General features: G+C 38.1%; 1 protein-coding gene across 4 annotated transcripts in view; it reads right to left on the bottom strand.

The window, feature by feature from the left end:
• FARS2 (phenylalanyl-tRNA synthetase 2, mitochondrial) overlaps positions 1 to 12,457 on the bottom strand; it is a 249,376-nt gene that overhangs the window by 209,156 nt on the left and 27,763 nt on the right. Inside the window, exon 1 of one of the 4 annotated variants that reach the window (XM_061995658.1) lies at positions 3,995 to 4,113. The exons of the other annotated variants lie outside the window; for them this stretch is intronic. The gene's annotated coding sequence lies outside the window, so the exon portion shown is untranslated. Of the gene's footprint in view, positions 1 to 3,994; positions 4,114 to 12,457 lie in introns of those variants that run through there. 4 annotated transcript variants of the gene reach the window in all.

Raw genomic sequence — 12,457 nt, 5'->3', positions numbered from 1 at the left:
CCCATTTTAAAATCCCACATGATAATTTCCTGCATTTTGCACAACAGAGAGCTCCAAAACAACCATGATGATGAAATACATGGATGCTAGCACACATAATCCTTCCTTGAATGAAGCCAGTTAAGTGGAAACTAGAACTGCAAACAACATCCAATCAAAAAAATTTCCAATATACCTTCCAATACATTTTTGGCCCCTGTCCTGGTAGACATCACATTGGTCTTTCCATGAGAAACACAAATATAAGATAAAGGTATCCATTGCAAACACTTTCAGAACAGAAACCAATCCATTTCTCTCCTCAATTCGTTCTGCTAAGTACAATAGTCTCTTTATAAATTGCATATACAAATAACAGAAAAGCAGTGACTTTGCAAACAGATAGTTTCTTGACTGCTAAAGCAATTCCTCAGATTAATGTTTCTTATAACTTCCCACCTTTCTGAAGTTCTAACACATATATTTTTATCATGCAGGTTCCCAATATGCTCAGAAAAGAAGTGCAATAAAACAAGCACATGAACAAAACAAACTTCTTCACTCTCCAAAAAACCCCCAAAACCTTTCATCTTTCGAGGTCCCTTCCAGTTCTTGAGATTCTGTGATCTGAAGTCACTGTTCTCACTGGCAAGTCTACTCCAGCCAGAATGTTGCTCTGCCTCTAGGAAGTGTAAGATTCAAGCACAGGTCTAAAAGGGGCGTGTTTTTTGAGCAACCCTAAACACAAACTGTGGATTAACCTGTGGATTTAATGCTTTCTTGGGACAGAGTCTTCACTTGGGATAAAAAACAAAAAAAAGGTGGAACACTTACTGATAGCCAAGTCAAACATACTCACAGCAAGGTATCATCCAGTCCCACAAGACAGAACACCAAAAAAGACTGTGGCTACTCTGTGTAGAGAAATTGGATAGAATTTTCTTGTAAAGAAAGGACAGGAATTGTGCACAGCATGCTAAGCAGAGCTTTAGCACAAGGGAAATGTGCTGTCTACAGAGATCTGACAGTCTAATGAAGCTCTTCGTCTAACACAAGTAGAAATCACATCTGTTTTTCTCCATGCCCTTGTAGTTCTGTCAGCTTTGTAGTATCAAGCTGCAGTCTCATCAGACTTCACTTATACTTCCATACCTGACCAAAGTGGTTACTCACAGGTATGCAATGTCTAGCCATGGAATCAAGAATCACAGAATGGTAGGGTTGGAAGGGACCTTTAGAGATCATCTATTTCAACCCCCAAAAGGAAATGCTGAATAGGAATCAGGGAGGAGGAATACATTCCAAACATGCTTAATCCTGTTCTGAGTAGTCCCTCTAGTAGTTTTTATTTTTTTTAACTTTACTGATGTTCAATAGTCTTAAATTACACCAAATAAGTAAGAAACATATTTTAAATCTGAGAGGCAGAAAAAATACAAGAACTGAGAATACTCTTGGTCTTTTTAAATTTCCCACTCAAATACAGGTCTGAAGTGAATGTATGACTTCTCCATTAGGTAATCTCAGGTGAGATCTCCTACATGCTTTGTGTCACTTGAGTTTCTGGAAGTCCTATTCAACCACTTTTCCGGAACATCTTCATTCTACAGAATAAGTAGGCTATGATTCTTGGAAAACAATCAATATTTCCAAATCATCTAAGATGTTTAAACTACTACAAATAAAGCTCATCCCACACAGGTATAAATAAATTAATCCAATTATGTAAATATCCTGACCTCACAGTCACTCATCAGTTGTTTGTTTGTTTGTTTGCTGGGGTTTTTTTTTAATTAAAAAATAAGGCTTTCCTCTTCCAGAACTTGCCTGTCTTTTGGAGCAGGACAAGCAACATTACATTATAAATCCTGAACCTGTTTTAAAAATCTTGTATTTTTCATATGGCAAAAGGTGGACTATCACCTTTCATCTGTGACCAAGCACATGTCTTTATTTCCCATTAAGTTTCAAGGTACTAAATCTTAAGATCACTTTGTTTAGATACTGAATTTTACTACAAGTAATTCTTGCAGGCTTCTTACAGATATATTGAAATATGTTCCCCTCTTGACCATATACAGTAATGAAATAACTAAAGCATAGATTTACAGATGAGGGAAATGAACACTGCCTATAAAAAAAAAATCTAAAACCTTCTAAACTGTTAGTAAATAAACTTCTTTTCTGTAAAAGTTTTTTTTAGTGTGCTCTATATCAAATACAATGGTGAGTGTATAGCATAAAATTTTACACATATGATCTTAAGACCATAGCTTGTGACCAGTAAGCAACAACAGCTGTCACATAAACCACTGTAGAGAAAGGATGGTAAAACTTTTATACCTTGCAATATAAGCAATCACTATTCTGCTGACTAAAACCTTAAACGTCTTCTTTCTGTTGATAACACAATTAATAAAAGCACAGAGACACTTGGGGATAGTTGCATTAAAATTTAACACAGGTCATACGGGGTCTCAAATCTCCCTGAATTTCCAGTTGATAATCAACCACTTGCTTCCTCCCCTGCCAAGTCTGTCTTGGCATCAGCTTAAGACTCGGTTTGATTTTTGATGCTTTCCAATAAAATCATAAACTCATTCAGCTTTGCTCAGCAACTGAACACGACAATACCCTTATCTGGGCTTCCAGAGGGTACCAACACAGTAAAAATTAGGCTAACTACAAACTAGGGGGAAATGAGGCTTTAGCAGTACAATTTGCAGACTTACTGAAACTCCAGCTTGCCCCAAAGTTGTCTCACAGTCTTTCAACTATACTTTAATTACTGGCCTCTGGATTAGACTCATGCTTGATTAAACCAGAATTTGAGCACAAGCATAAACCTGAAGCTAGCCAATAGCTTTCTGATCCACCACATTTCATTGAATTCTTTTCTAGAGCTGTAAGCGCGTGCATGCCCCAGTGGAAATCCTCAAATGCCATGTTGTACAGCAAATTAAATCATATGATTTGGCTGCAAAGCAACAATTTCATGTCAATAGCAGGGGGCAGGGGGTAGGATGTGGAACAAACCACTTATTTTAACCTAAAATACATTTTCTCTCTATTTTAAGTATCTCTGAAACCCTTAATTTTCTTGCACACTAGGATGATACCAACTTGCGAAATAATTTTCAACACCTGAAGTACCTAAAACTGGGTTTGTGTAATATGGATAAAACTATTTTCATCTGTGAAAACCAATCCAGGATTACAGCAACCACAAGTGAAAAAGATTTTTAGCAGATCTCCTAAAGCATTTCCCCTTTTAAAGGTAAACACTAAGGAGCCACGTATACTCCTAGATGAAACTTGTCACTTTGTGAAATGAATCTAATGCTGCACAGGGATCTTCTCTCTTGAAAAAGGAAATCTTCTTGCCATGGTTTTTTTTTTTTTTGCCTTAAACAATGAACTTTGGTTTTTTTGACCTTGATTTGTGAATTCTTTCTTAAAGAAGAAGAATTTCTTTTAAGAAAAATTGCATAACAATTCAATAGTTCAAAGTTTAATGAAAATCCTTCTCTGGCCAATTCTTAAGGTAAATTTCAGTACAATAAGGACACAGGGATTTGAGGAAAAGAAAGTGATCGGTCATCATTTGACAAAAGTGTAACAGACACCTTCTCTTCTTGCATTTTCTCCTTGATTTGTGACAATGAACTGTGCAGAGCAGCCACACTGACTTTAGCAGTACTACTGACTTTGAGGAGATCTGTCTCTCCAAAGACTTACTGACAGATAATGAAACAACAGTAGTATTGTAGAATAATAATTTACATTAAAAGATGAATGACTACTTGATTAATAAAAATATTTGTTTCCTTCTTCATGTACTTTTTGAAAACTGCCAAAGCAGAAATTAGAACAATCTTTCAACATCTGAACAGCATTCATTCATCAGCTCAGCTCTTCCTGCACGTCAGATTTCGACACATCAGCATCAAATACATCCATACAAGATTTATCTGTTTCAAAGTGTACATTGTAATGGCTTAATGAAAGTACTTACCAAAGCCAAAGGCTTACTGCTTGTAAAAGAAACAAAAAATACAGGTAAAACCAGATAATGGTGTAAGCTACATGTTCAGAAAGAGTCACTTCCCAAAGCAAGTCCTCGTTCCCTTCAGGTTGTCCATCATTCAAACACGCAAACATGAATGCCAACTGGTATGTTCCTACACAACACATGGACACAGAGTCATTCAGAGGTAATCATGAAAGGATAATGATTTCACTCTTTTGGGGAATGATTTATTGTTTTTTTCTAGCATAAAAACCCTTTGACAAAAGTCTCCAATTTGAAAAGTTATAGACTTCATTGGTTTGGCTAAAGGACACACCTTCAGACAGAATTGGAAAGCTTAGTAACTGCAGAATCATCCTCCCCTTTCTAGCAACTAACAACTCACTGGCTGTTTGGTTTGGAGGATAAACTCTGTCAAGGTAATAAAAAATTTCCACTTGCACATATGTCACAGCTTTGCCAAGATCTGGAAGATGCTGTGGGCATCACCGCCATGAAAAGAGGGGAAATTAAAAAAACCCAAAACCTTGGAAACTGTCATTTAAGGTATCCTTGATGAACCAGACTACCTAAATGTAAGCATGCAATACACATCTAACAAACACTCCTGCATACTGTTATTCAATTGATTTAAAGGGTACAGAGCTCCCATGGCAAACCCCAAATATCACAAATTTTGCCTCTTCAAATATCTCAATGTTACTTGCACATTAAATTTGCAAAAATAACATTTTTGGTTAGCAACATGTTTAAGTTTGCAGGTATCCTTTCAAAGCCACTTTAGTGTGCACTGTCAGCCCTTACATTAACTATTACATACTATATTAACCTTTCAGATACTGCACATTCTGGAGTAGATTTAGAGTCACACATTTACACTTTATTCTATTATTCTTTATTTGCCCCTCTGCATCCTAGGCCTAATTCATCATCAGAGCAAGGCAGTAAAACTGCACAGAAAGCAATCACATTTTAACAGTCATAGCAACCATTTGTTTCAGTCACTACCGATTCCTCCTGCCAGCCAGATAATCTTATGGCTTGACTGTACACAATACACTTCAGGAAACAGATCTACTGCAGTGGTCTGAATTAGAGATGGTGTGAAGTCTGAGGGAACCTGTGTTTTCTCCCAATGTAATGGAGAGAGACAATCCTGCAGCATTTTTCCTGTCACGTGGCCAGGCAGGCTGTAGATGAGCTCCTCAAACCTGGAAGGAGAGACCTGCTGGCCTAGGCATCACGGAACCAAATAATATAAAGGTGTCTTCTTACATGAGAACAGCAGACAGGGTGAAATTTAAATAAAAATTTGTCTGAGGCATGCTAAGAAATTTACGTTTCTTCCTTCACTTACAGCAAATTACTGTTATTGGAATGGACAAAGCCTGGAACAAAGTCTGGGTTCAAGCTTGAACTATATTCCAAGCTCTGCATGTAGAGTCCTCATTTTATGGAAACCACACCAAAATAAAGGAGCAAAACCAAGAAATAGATATTTTGTAGAAAGTTTCTTCATGTTCTCTCTTCTGTCAAAATGAGTAAGATGCAAAGAAAAAATTTATGCACTCATTTCTTAAATCCATTAAGAAAGCAAAGTTATATAAAGAACAAATTTATATAAAGACTAACTACATAGTAAAACAAACACCTGCTAACATCTAGGAATACTTAACTATTGTAATAAACCATACATCAGAATAAGTCTCAAAACACCATGTAAGATAATATAAACAGATAAAGATACTGGTTTTGTTTAGTCCACTGCTCTAGTTCTAAATGTGGTATATGTCTTGGGGAAAAAATACCTAATGGTATGTTTCTGTGTTTTTAATTTAATTCAAATTCTCATCCAAATGAAACTGCACATATCTCAAATACAAATTAATCATGAAAGCAGGAAATGTACCAGTGATTATTTTATAAAATAAGAATGTGTAACTATTAAGAAACCAGTTGTATTTGTGTTGTCCAATTGCTTAGAAGTGAAAAAATAGATGTTTACTTTAGCATAAAAGACTAACTCTGTTTACCAAACAATTTATTTCACTTTTTGACATCGAGTAAGAACCTACCAAACCTTATTCCTTTAAAGAATCCATTTTTAGCTATTATTTAAATCAATTCAGCTTGACTGATGTGCTGGTTTGCTCCCACCAATCTGCAAGCTTCCCCTTCCATGACCAGAATGAATGTTGCTATGTTTCATACTTATTGGTAGTAGGGAGCTGCCAGCTCACATAAATGATTTCTTATGTGCATCAAAGGTCTTTACAAGTGCCTTCCTTAACAATCTCCTTGTGATGCTCTCAGAGAAACTGATGGTAGTCTGGAATAGAGTTCCCACTCTCAATTAACCTGGCCTGCTTCCAGCTAATGAGGTGGAAGAGAGGAAAAAAAATTAACAAGATATATTACATCATTTATTGCATACAATCTTCTTTATATTTGGTGCAAATTTAACCTGCTTCCAACTGTAAAGTGAAGATTTGATCAACATGTAGTGAAGTGAAATTCATTGAACGGTATTATTTTATTTTCAGTGTCTTTACAAAAATAACAAGCAAGTTACATCAGGAAAGGCAACTGTAATCTTAAAAAGGTCTTTGCTAGAAAAGCTTAGCTGAAAACAGAGATGAGAGAAAAAGAAATCAGTCCTTTCTTCAAGAGGTTGAGCAGGAGGATCTGGGTAACTACAGGCACGTCAGCATCACTTCAATCCCTGGGAAGGTGGTGGAGAAACTAATCCTGGAAAGAACTTCCAAAACGTGTGAATGTGATTCAGAGCCATAAGCATGGATTTATGCAGGGGAAATCACGTTTGATTCACCTGTTAGCCTTCTACAAAGAGACAAGTGGCTTGGCAGACAACAGAAGAGCAGTGGATGTGTTCATCTTAACTTTAGTAAGGTTTTTGACACTGTCTCCCATAACATTTTCATAAACAAGCTGATGAAGTACAGACTAGATAAGTGGACAGTGAGGTGGACTGAACAGCTGAACTGTCCACTCAAAAGATTGTTATCAGCTCCAAAAAGTCCATCTGGAGGCTGGTCACCAGCAGTGTGCCACAGGGCTCAATATGGGGTGCAATACTGACTAACATCTCCATTCATGACCTTGATGATGGGACAGACCGCATCCTCAGCAAACAGACAGGTGATGCAAAACTGCGAAGAATAGTTGTCAAGCCAGATGAACGTGCTGCCATTCTGAGGGACGACGACAGACAGGAAAAACTGGTTGACAGGAACCTCATCTACTTCAACAAAGAGAAGACCAAAATCATGATCCTAGAGAGGAGGTGCATACCACATGCACAAGTATGCATCAAGGCCTGATCAGCAGGAAAGCAGTTTTGCAGTAACTGAAATGGTCCAGATGCATAACAAGTTGACCATGAGCTAAAGTCTGTCAAGTGTGACAAAAGGCCAGTAGCATCCTGGACTCCATTAGGAAGACTGTCGCAGCAGATCAAGGGAGGTGATCCTCCTTCTCAGTTCAATACTAGCAAGGCCACATCTGGACTGCTGCAGCCAACTCCGGGATCCTCAGTGAAGCTCAAGGAAGTGCCACAAAGATGATAAAGGGATTGAAGCATCACTGCATTCTCCCACAAAAGTAGGGGAATAACAATGCAGTAATTAGGTTTAAATCTCTTTTGCTGCTGTTTTCTCAAGTGCACGGTTAACATTAAGCCTGCAGAAGAAAGCGTATTTCACAGAATAGCATTTTTGATATACTCCTTAGAAAGCAAAGCAGCCTGTTCTCACCACACAAAAATTACTAAAGAGATAACACCATAATTTTTGTCTCCTGCAGTGTTTTAAAATATTTTCAAGATTTTCAAGAGGGATAACTACTCAGTTTTCATCCCTTCAGTATTTAAAAAAAAATAAACGTGAGATTTTGCTTTTCAAAGAAAATATGAAGAAAAAGGAAGAACACCCAAACAAACAGTAACATACTGACTTCCATTTTTACATATGACAAGCCAAAAATACTCTTGCAATGACACTCCACTTCTACCAGCAGGTGTGTGTAGGGGTGATGGGTTGTTTAGATTTTCCAAACAAGAGCAAGTGAAACTACTTGCAGATCACATCACAGAATGGTGTAATGTATTCCTTCTGGTTACCAGAAAGCAAAGGTAAGGGCTCTTATCTGTGCTAAGAAAAGGAAACTGTAGTGTCCTGCTGTTGAGAAATACAGGCATGTGACCCAAAGAAAACCCAAAATTTACGTAATCCCCATCAGAGACGGATTCCCAAGAAATACTCTGCTGAAAGCTCATAAATCCTTGTGAAATAACAGGCTACAGTATCCATGCAATGTTTGAAGACTAACAGACCACTTTCCTCACGATTATTTGATTTCCTCATCTCAGTGTTTAAATCTACATTGGCTCAAACACCACCTACAATTATGCCAACACTTTGTCAAAAATAACTTTATATATATATATATAAAACCACACACAACCACGTATCTATCCCAACTTATAGGCAGGAGACATTCAACATGCCTGTATCTCCCAACACCATCTAGAGGGTGTCAGCAGATAGTGCAGGCAGGTCAGAAGAAGAAGGGACGGAGACAGCACCATTTGAAAAGGAGAGAAAGTGTTAACTTCTCTCAGAATTGCTGCAGCACATAAACCATTTTCTGGTTTATTTTCTTTCTAACCCACTCCATCCTCCCTATATATTTATTACATATTTTCAATGCCCCTTTTAACTCTGTGTTTTTCATATTCTTTTTGCTAGAGTATTTTCTGCCAAAATTCCACAAAAATGTATTAAGGTTTTATACTGTTCTGTTGTGTCATTATTTCTTTTGAACTTTTTAATCTGATTGAGGTATGCCTCATCTTATATTTTCTTCTCTCTCAATGCAAGGCTCATACACAGCCATAGGCATACATGAGCACACTCTCCTACGTAACAATATCGTCCTACTCTTTATAAACACCTAAACCATTTCTGGTCATAGAGTTGCATTATTTATTTACAATAATTATTTTCCAGTCCTCTAATCTTCCTGCAGTCTCTAGTTCATCACCTGTAAGTCACTGTGTGATCTGACATAAATCCAGTAAAGCATTTCTACTTTTCAAAGTCTTCATAGTACTTTAAACTAAATGTCTCCTTAACTTCTTCAGCAGATCAGAAGACTCAGTGTCCCGAAGAGCCGAAGTTTTCCTTCTATTAACTAAAGAGAGGATTTTTTTCACTTGAGGTTCCTGCTCTGAGTCACCTGGAGAAGCTTGCACTAATTTTAAGGAAAACAAAACAAAAAAGTAGAAAATTAAATTCCAGAACAAAACACAAGGCTGTTCTTGCCCTGACGTTCCAGGGTGAATTCAATCTTTTGGGTTTTTTGCCCCAGATTAAGCTATTATGTACAATGCATCCATGATCAGCCAGAATAAGTATTATTTAGGTACATCTATTTTCCAGTGTCATGATACTTATCTCTATTTATTGCAGTAGCCTTCATACAGGTTCTGGTTAATTTTGTCCTTCCCTTTATTTAAGAGTCTATCAAAAACTCAAAAGTAACTACTAATTTCATTCCCAAGGTATTAAGAAAACAGGATCGCTTTCCTACTTAAATACTACCCATTTCTAATGTGCAGATGATCATTTCTTCATCTATCACAACGTAGGAACAACAGCTCTGATGCTTTAATCCTTCAGGTTAATTGAAAACCTTATAAGCCTTTATCTACACACCATAAACTTTAATAGAAGCATCTTCCATCATGATTCACAGGTTTAAGTAGCTATGCACATGAGCTCTAAACTCAGATTGCTTCAAGTTTTCGAGGGAACAAAGACTGATAACACACTGGCACAAAATTGGATAATTGTAGAGATTAAAAAAATATAAGACATAAAATCAGCTGAATTTTTCTCATGGATTTGTTTGCTTATGCTTCAGGAGGGAGGAGTACTTTGGCATATTTGGAGGGGAGAAAAAACCTCACATTTTCTTCATTGGAGGTATTTTTTCTTGTCAACCCTAAAAAACCCAAATGGTTAGAAGATAGACATGTAAAAGTAAGTTTGTCTCTTTCTGCTTTTCAAGAGTATTTTAGTGATGCAAAGATAGGAAAACTGCTCATCTCTGAAGGCCCTGCTCCCAGTTCAGAAAACAAAGCCAAAAATAAAGCAGATGTCTCCATCCATCCCTGTCCTTTCGTTATCACATTTTTAAAGAACATCTCATATCACTTGACATTCTGCTTGATGTCTCCAGCTTCTGGAAAAGGAGGATGAGACCAGAGACCAAACTTTCATTCTATAAGCACACTTGCTTTATGGAAGAAGCTTAGAAATCTGAATTTGTAATTTTCCAAGCCTGGAACCACAAGAGTGGCTGGCAGTTGCAACTACCAACACAAAGACTTTGTCTCAAATACACAGAAAAAAGATTCATGGTTTCAAACTATCAATTATCAATTAGCTTTACCACACCTGAATTCAAGAGTAAGCTCTGACAGTAGGAAGAACAATTACATTCTGTTTTCATTTCTTGCAAATGAAGTATGTATGTTTTGCAACTTTGGTTCGAATATGCAAGACCACACTGATCTGTTTTAATATCTTGGAGGAAAGAAAAAGAGGTGAGAAAAACCTCAACCATATATACTTTGGAACAGGACACCTTTGGAAAAGAAAAACACTAGTTTAGGTAAAGTTGGGGTAGGGAATAGGGTTGAATTGTTCCCTAGTCTATAAACAGGCCTTGATTTACAATAGATAGGATTCAGGAGCTGGTAACAAATTTGCTGCAGTATTCATGTCAGTGACACTTACATATGTGTATGTACATGTACATGCACACACAAATTACATATACATATTCAATTACAAGCTATTACTCACCTGTGCTTTTCTCTAGTTGATTGTTGAACACTACTATCCAATCTCTCTTTGGAACCACCTAGGAATAAGTGTGATATAATTTCTATTAACTGAAGTATTTAAACTTAGACTGAACACCTCCCTGAAAGATGCCCTGCTCTAGTCTGAAGTTACTGGAAAGAATACAGGAAATCTGACTGCCCCATTCACACTGTCAATCTAGATAATAAAATGCTCTTTCCTACCTCCACATCAGCAGTGGTTGAACTTAGCTATTTTATATTAAAAGACCAGTATGGAGGGAAAAAACATGTATTTTAAGGACCTATAGAACTGAAGGTTCATGTTCGTTGCCCTCTACTTAGCTCCTCTCTAGATGACCTCAGCAAGGTGTTCTAAAATATTTAGTATTAATCATAGCATTGTTACAGTTAGAAAAGACCTTTAAGATCAAGTCCAATCAGTAACCTCACACTGCCAAGTCCATCACTAAACTAAATCATATCTCTCAATACATATCTCTCTACACTTTTTTTTTTAATATCTTTAGGGATGGTGACTCCACCATCTACCTGGGCAGCCCATTTTTTCCTAACGTCCAATCTAAAAGTCCCCTGGCGCAACTTGAAGCCATTTCCTCATGTTCTATCTTTCCTTACTGGAGAGATCAACCGTTACCTCACTACAGCTCCCCTTCAGGTAGTCGTAGAGAGTCATCATGCTTCCTCTCAGCCTCCTCTTCTCTAGGCTAAACATCCCCAGTTCCCTCAGCTGTTCGCCCTAAGACCTGTTCTGTAGACCCTTCACCAGTTTGTTGCCTGTCTCTGGACACACTCCAGCACCTCAATGTCATTCTTGTAGTGAGGCGCCCAGAACTAACATAGGATTTGAGGTGCAGCCTCAACAGTGCTGAGAACAAGGGGACAATCACTTCCTTGGTCCTGCTGGTCACACTATTTTTGATACAGGCCAGGATGCCATTGGCTGTCTTGGCCACTTGGGCATCCTGCTGGCTCATGTTCAGCCGGCCATCAATTAACACCCCCAGGTCCTTTTCCATCCAGCAGCTTTCCAGCCACTCTGCCCCAAGCCTGTGGCGTTGCCTGGGGTTGTTGTGGCCCAAGTGCAGGACCTGGCACTTGGCCTTGTTGAATCTCATCCAATTGGCCTCAACCCATAGCTCCAGCCTGTCCAGGTCCCTCTGAAGAATCTTCCTACCCTCAAGCAGATCTACACACCTGCCCAGCTTAGTGTCATCTGTGAATTTACTGAGAATGCACCCAATTCCCTCATCCAGATCACTGATAAAAGATGTTAAACAAAACAGGCCCCAGCAATGAGCCCTGGGGAACACCACTGGTGACCAGCCAACAACTGGATTTAGCTCCATTCACTAAGATTCTCCGGGCCCAGATATCTGGACAGTTTTTCACCCATCTCAGAGTAGGTCCATCCAAGCCATGGGCAGCCAGTTTCTCCAGGAGGGTGCTGTGGGAGACTGTGTCAAAGGCCTTTCAAGTCCAGGAAGACCACATCCACAGCCTTTCCCTCATCCCCTAACTAGGTCACCTTGTCATGG

This window comes from Colius striatus, chromosome 4, assembly GCF_028858725.1.
Source record: "Colius striatus isolate bColStr4 chromosome 4, bColStr4.1.hap1, whole genome shotgun sequence".
NCBI classification, from domain to species: Eukaryota; Metazoa; Chordata; class Aves; order Coliiformes; family Coliidae; genus Colius; species Colius striatus.
This window is presented reverse-complemented; position numbering and strand designations above follow the sequence as displayed.